The sequence below is a fragment of the Drosophila persimilis genome, unplaced genomic scaffold (assembly GCF_003286085.1).
Source record: "Drosophila persimilis strain 14011-0111.01,24,50 unplaced genomic scaffold, DperRS2 tig00000520-arrow-pilon, whole genome shotgun sequence".
NCBI classification, from domain to species: domain Eukaryota; kingdom Metazoa; phylum Arthropoda; class Insecta; order Diptera; family Drosophilidae; genus Drosophila; species Drosophila persimilis.
In genome coordinates, this window is record NW_020825317.1 from 4,875,870 (window position 1) to 4,887,937 (window position 12,068).

At 50.0% G+C, this 12,068-nt stretch overlaps 1 protein-coding gene across 1 annotated transcript in view; it reads left to right on the forward strand.

Moving 5' to 3' along the window:
* The first annotated feature begins 1,302 nt into the window (after positions 1 to 1,302).
* Positions 1,303 to 12,068, forward strand: part of LOC6596773 (broad-complex core protein) — a 38,300-nt gene continuing 27,534 nt past the window's right edge. Inside the window, exon 1 of the mRNA XM_026990090.1 lies at positions 1,303 to 1,721. The gene's annotated coding sequence lies outside the window, so the exon portion shown is untranslated. The remainder of the gene's footprint in view (positions 1,722 to 12,068) is intronic.

The following is a 12,068-nucleotide window of genomic DNA, read 5'->3' on the forward strand; positions in this document are numbered from 1 at the left end:
AATGAGTAATGAGTGTTTAGTACGCCGTTTGGCGGGTGATTTTTATGTGCGTCGGAAACAAGTGGGTGGGCAGAGGGGTAGCGGCGGCGGTGGCGGCGGCGGCGGCAGCGGGCTGACCGGCATCGGGCTGCCTGCTGCCTGCCGCCGCCTGGCCGGTGCAGTAGCCAGACGGCAGTGAACGACGCGAGAGTGCAGCAGCAGCAAGCGGCAGCGTGTGGCACATAGCATAGCTTTTGGCGCAAAACGGAAGGCCCCGCAGAAGTAGTAGCCCTCCCCAGACCCACCCCGCCCCCCTCCGCTCGGCAACTTTACGTGTACCTGTGTGTGCCACAGTCTATCTGTATCTGTGTCTGTATCTGGCTCTGTGTGAGCTAGTGGTATCTCTGTGTGTGTGTTTGTGTAAAATGACTTCAATTGTGTGCTAAATTTTCTATTTCATTGTCGCGTGTCTTTACGCGCAGCATCCCAGCATCCAGCCACTGGCTCCCGCCCTTCCTCTGCCCCCCCGTCTCAGGCTCCTTCCTCCTGCTTTCTCCACCACCAAAACAAAGCTCCAGCCAGCGTCATCGTCATCGTCGTCGTCGTCCTCGTCCTCGTCGTCCATCCTTCGTGCCGGCGGCAGGCACTTCGTCGTCGTGCCTTCGGCTTTTGGGCTTCGGGTTCTGGTCCTGCTGCTGCCGCAGCCGGCGCTGCTGCTGCCACCGATTGCGACTTGTGCGGATTTTGCCGCTTCCACAGCGTTTGGGCTCCAGAAATAACGTTAGTTGCTGTTTGTTGCTCGTTACGTGCGCGTGCTGCGACGCGGACTGGAACATCCCTGAAAAAATAATAAACACAACCCACATCAGAGACCAAAACCAACAAAAGTCAAAGGTCCCCCAAATAAACCCCAACTTCAGCTCAAAAACCTCAAAACTCCAACTGGAAGTCTATAAATATAAACATAGAGATTCAGAGCCACGAGCCAAAAGCCAAAAGCCAAAAGCCAAAAGCCTGGAGCCCAGCTAGGATCCCAGAGCCATAGATCCCCCAGAGACAGATCCCTAGACCCCTAGATCCGTAGCATTCTAGTGTTCTGTTCGCGTTCAATTTTTTTTCAAGTGCCAATCCGCTGAGACTGTTACAAAGATACAAAAGCAACAAAGCAACGAGAAGATACAGACAGACAGATAGAGAGAAACGAGAGATTGATTGATTGATTGATTGATTGTTGATTGTTTTCATATTTTTTGTTTGCGTGAAGGCGAGAGAACCAAAAGAGAGAGAACCGAAAGCCAAAGTGCTCAAAAGGAAATACTGTGCAATATCCACAACAAATGCTGGAAAATCTCAAAGCTAAGTCTAAGAATTAGAAACCCCGAAACCCTGAGCCAATCAGTGATCAAAAAAGATTGAAAAAGTGCAAAGCAGCAGAGAAAGTGCAACCGAAAGAATCCCGTGATTCGAAACTGAAAACCGAACAAAACAGAAACCAAAACACAATCGAAAGCCAATACGAAAAGCGAGCAACTTGCAACAGAAACTCAGAAACAACAGAAAACACAGAAACAGCCAAGAAGACAAGTGAAAGTGAAAGTGCAGCGGCAGCCAGGAGTCGCGAGAGGAGTCGAAGCCCGCAAGCCGGAGCCCAAGCCGGTAGCCCCGACCGGGAGATGCAGTTGCAGATGCAAGTGCAAGTGGAGACGCAGATGCAGGTGTCCAGCTGCCCCACACACAAGAACGTAAGTGATTTCCATCAGTCCCTACATCAGAGTCCTCATTCCTGGACTCAGACCATTATTCATTCGAGTTTTCTTTTTGGGGCTAGAGCATCGCTTAGACAGATCCTTCTCGAGCATCGTCGGCAAAAGACAAGTAAGTGTAGGCATTCCTACACGGATCCTTTGTCGGAAGAGGCATCTAAGATTCGTTTCCAATTGGAAATTCTTCTCGATTTGATTGATTCTTGCTTTCAGGATTAATTTCAATTTGAAGTCGAATTTGTCAATAGATCCGTGTCTATCCGGCCCACAAGGAACCGAAATCATCATTGCCTTCTTTGCTGAATTTCTGCAAACAAAATGGAGTCTTTTGCATCCGCTTCCCTTGCTAAGATTATTCTTGAAATTCGCTTCCTGCCATCTACAATCATGTTAGCGGTTTCCATCTGGTCTTCTGGAATGTTTTCCCATTAAACATTTCCCCCGTTTACTTGGAACCCATAGATGGATACTATAGATTATTTTTCTTTGTATCTGTAAACATCTTCTGCCAGTAGATTCTTCCAAAAGATTCTTCCACCAAAGAGTTTATCTTTTTAGCTTTGGAGTTTCCTCGACGCTTCGGGAAACGGTTCAAGAAAGCCCCTCAGAAACGGTTCAAGAAAGCCCCTCAAGAACGGTTTTGGTAATTCTGAAACGGTCGCCAATCCAAGTTCATCCAGAAATGTCTCCCGAATCTTTTTTCTCGGTAAATCTCTCGCATTCCCGGGTAGATCGGTAATTCGCATTCGTTGATTCCTCACGCCAGGGCGGTCGTTGAACCGCCCTGCACGCTCCCCAAAGCTTTTTCTTGTAAACACAATTCCGCGCTGTCTAGAGAGGGGGCGATCTCTAACGCGTTGTTGCTGCCTCTTTCACTGCCATTGTCGTGGGTTGCCCGTCGTTGACCTCCTCGGAATATTACGTATACGTCGACGACGCCTGATCGCCTGCGCTCGTGCTGCCGTCTGCCGCTGCTGTCTGATCGCTGCCTTGAGGCGTTGCGGGCAATGCACGCATACGATATTAGGCCTTCACAGAAAGCGTATGAGTGCGAGAGACAGACAGAGAGGGAGAGAGAGAGATAACAAATGTGCGAGTATCTGACTAATGCCCCACCGCCAATGCAGCTCCAATTAGAACGAACAGCGACGCTTTCGGGCAGCGACAAGTTCAATGCGATCATTCGCTGTCGCCGTCGCTGTCGCTGTCGCTGCCTTTTCTGCTGCCGCTGCCTGTGCCTCTGCTTTAAGGTTGTTGTCGAGGTCTCCTCCTCCTGCTCTTCCCCGCACCTAGGGGTTAATGGCAGGTTGTTATTTTGTTTGCAAGGCAAACGCTGCTCATCCACAAACGCCGCTTAGAAGACGGTGAAACGTGGCTTCCATTCGTGACTTTCGTGGATGATCTTGAAAGAGTCATCCAACTGCCAGACCCAGAAAGAAAACTGAATGGGCGACAGCGCTCTGCAGCTGAAGATACGATTCTCATGTGCGGTTTCATTTATAAATCGGTTAAAGGTCGCCAATACGAGACCCGTTCGTTCACTGCAGACGATGGGTGGAGATGGGTGCACCGAGACAGGCCGTAACCAATGAAAAAAAAGCCCAAAAAAACCTTTAAAAAAGTGCAAACAAAAAAATTACAGAAAACATTAAAAACAATTCTTGAAAAATGCAAGCAGCACAAGTGCGCGACAAGCAGAAAAACCGATACGCCACGCATAAAAGAGGCATAAGACATAGTGCCCCCCCCTCAAGGGGGCTTCTCCAAGGGGCGGCTGGGGGGATGGATGCAGCAAACTAAAAAACGCAGCGACAACAATGAGCCCAAAAAAATATATGGGCAAACAAGAGATGCGGCAAGTGGCAACAAGTTTTCTTCCGTTCCCGCTGCCGTTCCCTCCGACTTCACCGCTGTCCCGTTCCCGCTGTTCCAGGCTGTCCGCTGACCGCTGTTTCACACTGTTGAGCTCTTCCACGGTCCCGCAGTCCCGCTGTCCCGCCACCTACTGTGTCCTTCAGGGCCGGGGCCGATTTGGCAATCTTTTGGTTTTGTTTGTGCGTGCAAGAAGATGCAAAAGAGAGCGAAGGGCAATGCGGAGGGCAGGCAGCCCGATTCCATCCGATCCCAAGAGATCGCGAGAGAGTAAGAGCGAGAGGGAGAGGGAGAGGGAAACTGGGTTAGTGCCGCCAGAGGGAAGGGAGAGCCCGTTCGTCGTCGTCGTCGTCGTCGTGTAATAAAATGCGGTAACCAAAATATTAAACAAGTCTGCGTCGCAGTCGCAGTCATCGAGTGCAGCAGCAGAACGGCCTCCTACTAAGGCAAGAGGGGAAGGGAAGAGAACGGCAGAGGGTGTGTAACGGTAGGGGCCCTAAAAAAAATGCAAAAAACCAGGCCGCCGTCTTCCACATTGAAAATTGCCTAAAAAAAAAAAAGAGTTGTGTTTTTTTTTGGGTCTGGGAGTTGGAGATTGGGGGCTGTGGCTGAGGCTTTGGAATTGGGATTGGGGTTTCTTCTGCTGTTTTTGTTTTTTGTATGTGAAATGTGGGCTATACTTTCAATTGGTGGCCCCCAACCACAGCCCATCGCAAGGGGCGGGAGGGCCAGAGATCCGCAGATCGGTGCGACAGTATGCGTGCAGGGCAGGGCTGGCCACACACACACACACACACACACACACACACACACAGCGAAAGTTGCAATGTGTTCCCGTCTATTTGCAGAGGGCTTTTTGTTGCTGCTGCTGCTGCTGCAGCAGCGATCTCCAGTCCCGCGCTCTCGCAGAGCAAACACTCGCAGCAGCAGCGCGTTGTGTTGCGTTTTCCCTCTCCCTCTCCCTCTCCCTCTGTCGCTCTCGCGACTGCGACACTTTTGTCTTTACAATTTTCCCCCAAAAATTGGTTGTGGCCTGTCCGCCTGGCCTTTGAATAAACAAAACTTCTAAAAGCAGCACCAATACACAGGCAGAAACAAGCACACACGCATACTGCCTCGGCCGCTGCCGCTGCTGCTGCTGCTGCTGTCCCGCTGTCCCGCCGCTACGTTCTTCGTTTATTTTGGCGACTGCGCTGCTGCTGCTGCTGTCACTGTGTAAAAATGCAGCGCGCGATCAAAGCAGCGCAGTCAGCGTCGCTGCACTCCAAAAAACTGAAAGAAGCCAACGACAACAACAACGACAACGACAACGACAACAACAACAAAAGCGAACGACGACGACGACGAACGGCAGACGACGACGACGAACAACGATGAGAAGTATATAACAAAAAAGCGAGCAAAAAATATAAAAAAAGGCGAGCGAAAAGCGAAAACATAATGTATATATGAAAGGGAAAGAGAGAAGGGGCAGGGCAGGGCAGGGGCAGGGCAGCGGGGAGATATATTCTCTGATTCAATTGGGCAGACACACACACGCACACGTAGGCCTGTGTGTGTCTGTGTGTGAGAGTGTGGCAGCAGCAGCAGCGACACACACTCCACTCTACCACACACATTCAATATTGCATTTTTTCGGGGGAACCTCAGTTGAGCTTTTCGATTCCGATCGGTTCGTTCAGTTACTAAAGTTAGTTCCAACCAAACGCACAAAAAGAAATATATACATATATTCCAAATATAATCGCAATATTCCAATTTTCAAATACCGTTTCAAATTTGTTGCAACATTTTCCAATTGCATTTTCAAATTCGTACACTGCTGTACGCACACACGCACTCTCGTGGAAAAGGACTCTGTTCTTGTTTTTTTTTTTAACTTTTTTTGACAAGTGCAGCCGCGAAAAAAGGGGCAAAAGATCCGATCCACGAAAGATCGGAAAGATCTTTGCGCGATTCGCGCGCGATTTGCAGAAGAAGGAGCAGAGCAGAGGCCAATAAGGATAAAGGATACAGGATAAAGGATACAGATACAGATACAGGAAGTGAATCAGTGAACAATTAGAGACTCCTCCTCGCATGCTCGCGCCGCAATGTGCGTGGACTGTGTGCAAACACTGACAAAGGCCGAATGCAGCCGCAAGGTATGTAAGGCGCAACTGCAACTGCAACTGCAACCGCAAACCCCACCCCACACACAGAAGGCACCCCCCGAATAGGACTCATCCTCGTTTCACAACATCTCAGGATCTATCCATCCGTACATCTCCAGATCTTTAGAAATCTCGCAGTTACATCTTGTAGATACGGATACACACATTGAAATTATCGAATCGAAATCGGGGTCTCCCTCTTATTCACATGAAGGACATTTTAGTCTACTGCAGTTTTGAGAGTAAGAGAGAGATGCAGCAGCTGCCTTTGTCCACTCTTTCGTTCTCTCTTTCTCGCTCTCTCTTATCTTAACTTGGGCTTCAAGTTTTTGGATAGCTCCCTCTCCCGCTCGCTCTCCTGCCATTCTGCATCTCTGCCACTCTGCATCTCTGCCTCTCTCTCTCCCTCTCAGTCATTAGCACTTTGATGAAGAATCGTCGTGGCCTAGAGCCCCTTTCTGCTCCCCTTCCCACGTTCTGTGCAAATTTTCGGTGCATCTGCATACAAAGATACAGAGGGACACACACACAGACGCAAAGACATAACCCGAGCTGCAGGAAGTCACTCAAGGCAGTAGCGGTCGCGGAAAGGAGTGCGGGGAGAGCAGAGCAGAGCGACGAAAGCGGAGCACAGTAGCCGCCCTGCAAAAAGGCAGCAGCGGCAGCAACAGAAACGTCCGATCTCTGCTGGCGTCTCTGTCTCTGTCTCTGTCGCCGTCGTCGTCGTCAATGCATTGTTCGGTTCTACCTCCTCTTCCTGTCACCCCTCTATTCTCCTCTTTGGCTCTGCCATTCTCCGCCTCTTCGTCTCGTCACTGACTGCAGTTTCCCGAAGCTCCAGCCAGGGCCAAGGCAGCAGAGGATCTTGGCACTGCGCTTCGGCTCAGCGCACGACAGTCGCCCGACTGCGGCTCGTGAGCGTCGGAAAGCCCGAAAGACGAACGCCGAAACCGAAGCAGAGACCCAGAAAAGTGCAGTTTGCTGTTCAGCGTCGCACCGAACAAACGTACAACGTGTCTCGTGTGGCAGCTCATCCGCCTCATCCGATCCGTTGCCGCTCTTCGGCTTCACGCACATTTATTCGCAAAAACAACAGCCAAACCCGTAGACCGTGAGAGTCCGGACACGGACAACCCCAAAAGTGCATTCCCACCCCCTCCTCTCTTTTGTTGTCCCCCACTTTTTTTTTTGTTTCTTGTTTGTTGTTTTTTACGTAAACTGTTTTTTGGCGGACAGATCAGGACAGATCCTTGCCCGCAACCCGCACCTCGCACCTTGCAACCTTGTGTGGCTTTAGTCAGAGAGTGAGAGACCCTCACTCAACCGCAACTTCAACCTCAACTTTGACCTCAGCAACTCAGCACAGACATCGTACTCAGGAATCCACAGGATTAAGACCCCCAGCAGCAGGTAAGCGCCGGTGCAGCCACCGATCCTCCATCCACCGGTAGAGCGGCTGAGAATGTTCTACAACTTTCGCTTTTCATCATTCGCAGTAGAACGATGCTTGCAACGGGTGGCAGGGGCAGGGCCAGGGGGCAAGCAGGCCAGAAAAATGGGACAACAACAAAGGCCAAATGAAGAGACAGAGAGAGAGACAGAGAGAGAGAGAGAGAGAAACACGCACTCAACCACAAAACGAGATGCGGGGGCTCAAAATCCTCCAGTCTACGACTAGCCCCTGCCTGCCCCACAGCCTGCCCCTGGCACTTTGCTGCTTTGGTTAGTTGTTAGGGCGACCGAGACCGAGACCGAGACCCACAGACCAGAGACCAGACAGAGGCGACAGGCAACAACAATGTGCCACATCCAACATCCACATTCCCTTCCCACCCGCCATTACCATCCGCATCCCCACAAAAGCCACAAAGACCGGTACCTACTCTTGCCGCACAGACACAAACACACACATGCAACACAGTGGCAGAGTGGCAAAGTGGCAGAGTCGGGGAGTCGGGAGCCTAGGTGACGTAATGGCTACTACTCCACTAACACATTTTTCTGCATTCCTGCACCGCGTGCTGCTGCCAGAGGGAGACCAGCAGCAGTAGCTGCAGCTACAGGAAGATGGGGCAGAAAGGGGGCAGCAAGGGGGCAAGGGGGCATGCAGCGGAGAGTCGCACGACGACGCGAGAGAAAAACTGAATGAAAATTGCAGCCAACGAAGCGTGTGCCTAGCGAAAAAAGGAAAAAAAGAAAAAGAAAAAAAACCGAGAAGCACGAAACTAGAGACAGAGGAAGCCAAAGACCAGAAAGCAGACTACGACAACAGATATAGAGATAGAGAGAGAGAAAAGGAGAGGGATAGAGAGAGAGAGAGAGAGAAGGAGAGGGACGACTTACACACGTGGTGGAGCCATGGAGGATGGTTGGAGGATGGGGATAGGAATGGATGATGATGATGATGATGATGATGGCACTAGAAAAAGGCAAAAACAAAAAAAAACAGAGACTCGCCAAACTGGTGGCCGCCGCCTGACGAGGAGACTAGACAGGGAGACAGGTCTGAGGGAGGCAGAGAGATAGCTCGAAGTGTATATGTACATATATATACATGTAGTGTGTGCGTGTGTGTGTGTGTGTGTGCGAGTGGCCGACATTCAAGGTTGACTGCAATTGTTGCAGCAGCCGCGGCAGCCTCTTCCTCTGCCTTCCAATCATGCAATCGAGACGTGTTTCAGGAACCACAGAGAGAGAGAGAGAGAGTTCCAGTCCAGTGTTCCACAGAGAGGGAGAGAGAGAAAGAGCGATTAACAGTAAAGCTGAAGAAGCGAACACTAAAACATTGCAGGGCTTCTTCCGCTGAACAAGGACTAACGGGAAATAGTAGAGAAAGAAAGAGAAGAAAAGAAAAGAAAGGAAAGGAAAGGAGAAGGAGAGAAGTAGAGAAGAGACTATCCGCCCCGTTTGCCATTTACAGTTAATCAAAATGACAGAAGTTGGTCGGCTCTGCCGCCTGACGGAGTTCTTCGCTGTCGCTCCCGAAGTTCTCGTGGGGGCAATTAGAAGAAGCCTCTACCAAGACTGGATGAGGGGTGTGCAGAGTGTGGTGAGTGTGGTGGGGGGGCGGCGGCAGCGGCAGCGGCGGCAGTACTTCCGTTAGCCTTGGCTCTCAATCAACAGAACAGAAGAAAGAGGCACAGCCGGCGGCCAATTGAGGCGGTCGGTCGCACAAGTGGACACACCATACAGATAGATACAGATACACCATTTCCTATAATAGCTCCCTCTCCCACCCTTTTTTGAGGTGACTCATTCGAGAGAGAGAGAGGTAGTAAGAGAGGGAGAGAGGGGGAGTGAGAGCACTTGTTTGGCTGCAACTTCAAAGCACATCCACATGAACATGCACACACGTTGCAGCGACAGACAGATGCAATAACAAACAACTTGCACACAAAGCCAGCCATAATAATAATGATCATGATCATGATCATGATGATCATGATCATGATGATGATGACGACGATGATGGTGCCATTCAAGGCCACGCGACGACGACTCTGGAAGGAGAGAAGACTAGCAAAAACAAACAGAAAAAAGAGACAGAAACACACACAAAAGAAAGACAGAAACAGAAACAGCAACAGAAACAGCAACAGCAACAACAACCAAGTGCATGGTTATCGCTATCGACAAAGTAGGCACAGATCATGGGGATCATGGAGCAGTAGTGGCAGCAGGGGAACAGTGGAATGGAGCAAAGGGAGCAGAGGGAATGCGAAGGCGAAGGCGAATGCGAATGCGAGGCATATGTAGGCTGGTCGGGCTCCAATCGAGAGTCAAGTTCTCGGAAACGGTTACTCCAAGGCCAAGCCCTGGAGATAGACAAACAAATGGCAAGGAGGAGGCGGTTGAGGGACAAAGGAAGCAAATAGGAGAGAAGTAGGGACAAAGGCAAAAGGAGGGGACAAAGACAGCAGAAGAGGCAGAAGAGTGAAAAGAGGGAGAGAAGACTAGACAGCGACAACAAGATAGTAGATGCTTCAGTCTCCTCTCCGCTCCCGTGATTCTCCACACCCCTTCTTTCCTTCTTTCTCTCCTACTCTCTACTTCATTCCCTACTGCTCCATCCCTTTTAAAGCTCCACATTTTGTTCGCGATGCTTCTATTTTGTGCAGAGAAGCATCGCTCCAGACGACAGACGACCATCCATGCACTTCTGTCCCGTCCCGTTTCGTTCCGTTCCCTTCCCTGGCTGTTCCTCTTCCTCATCAACCTTCTCCTCTTCCACTGTTCCACTCTTCCACGCTGCTTCCAGGCCTGCTGCTGCTCAGTCAGTCAGTTGGTCATGAGTGTCATATGGAATAGTTGTTGTTGGTTGGTGGAGTGGGGAATGGTGGAATGGGGGAGGGTCTGCTTGGCTCCCCTGTTCCTCGCCCCATCCCTGCATTTTCGTTGACATTTTTTTTATGCACTCACTTGTGCACTCTTTTTCTTCGATCTCTCTTGTCTTGTCTCGGGGTCTCAGCTTACACTGGGGCCGTCGGATCGAGCGAGGGTTCTGAGTGTTATATAAAAAAAGAAATTGTTGGCTAAGGCTTAGAGAGCTTCGTCTTGCGGCGGGTAATACGAGACGAGTATTAACGGTAAATGTGACAGTGGCCGTGACTGTGTCACAGTGACCCTCGCAGAGACCCCTGTCAATGCGAGAATGTGTGAGTGTGTGTGTGTGTGTGCTAGGAAACCGTAATGAGTACACATGATGCGCATTGAACCCCATTCCATTCCATTCCATTCGAGTATCTCCCGATCTCCTTCCACCATCGCACAATGCATTCACATTCAAAAAATAAAAAGTCGCCAAAAGATCAACGGCATTTGCAGGCAGTCCCGAAAAAGTACTGCCATATGTGCTTGTGAGCGTGTTGTGTGCCTAAAAATAATCCCCAGCAGCAAAAGCCACCACCCCCACTCCCTCTTCCATGATATATCTGGAATATCCTACATACATCCATGCATACATATGCATGTACATATATACAAACATACATATGTATGTACACACTCGCATATTGCACATGCGGCAGCAGCAGCAGCGGAGGCGGCATCGTCGATCGCAGAGTTCTCTCTCCGTCTCACTCGCACAATTTGCTGAACACATTTTTTATCTAATAACCTTGTGCAATGTTATTAAACCCAAAAAGTTTCTTAACCTCGCAGCAGCGACCAAGCAGCGAGTAGCGCGCAGCGCAGCGCAGCGCAGCGGCTGCGTCAGCGGCAGCAGAACAGCTTTTTGATGAGAAATGCTAATACATTGTTGTATGCCAGTGGATGTATGTGTGTGTCTGTGGGACTGGACTGTGCGTGTGCGATCGAATAATCAGCAGAGCAGTAACAAAGCTCAAGGGGGTATCGGTTGTGGGATAGCGGTAAAGAGGGGGCTGCCCGTTTTCGTTCTTTATTTCTATATGTATATGTATGTATGCGCCTGCATATGTGTGTCAATTGATCGCCTGCATGTGCTGTGCTGTGCCTCTGTGTGTGTATGTGCCATATTGCGAAAAATGGTCTATAAAATTAATGAGCTGGCACCCACACACACACACGCACAGGCACACGCACATGTAAATGCATCTCTACAGTCACCGACATATCAATATGTATGACAACACCCAAAACGGGGGGAATGGGGGAATGTGCAAAGAGAATGAGAGCGTTGGAAAGGCAAAAGCAAACAAAGTTCCAAGTTCCATGTAATGCGAATTCAATTGTACGCATACACACACATACACATACACAAGCAGCAACAGCAACAGCGAGAGAGAGCGAGTGAGAGCGGGAGAGCATATTCTTTGCGTTGGCTGCGCAGCTGACTTTCGACTGCACCCCCGTGACTTTTGCTCAGTCTCTCTCACTCTCTCTTTCACATCGTTTTCGGTCACTCTGCACCTCCTGCTGCCTCCTTCTCTCCTTGTCAGCACCACCCTTCCGTAGGCTTTTGTTCTCCGCCAGTAATTTGCCGTTTTTTTTTTTTTTTTAATTTTTTGCTGTTGCGCTGTTTCCTTTTACATTATTCGCGTTTGCTTGAACTTTTTGAGTGCATTTCGCATTTCAATTTTCCCGAATCCCCATTTCCAGTCGACAGAAAACAAAAAAAAACTGCTGCGCTGGCAACTTAGAAGCGCATTTCTTTGCCCCCTCCCCACCCCTCTCCATGTCGGGCAGGTGGGGCTGCCTATTCCCTACTATGTATTCGATACCGTTATGCTCTTACGTAGCCGTTTGCTCGTTTTGCCAACGTCAACGCCGACGACCAACCAACCCGTTCCCAGGCGCTGGCCAATGGAATGCAAATTTCCAA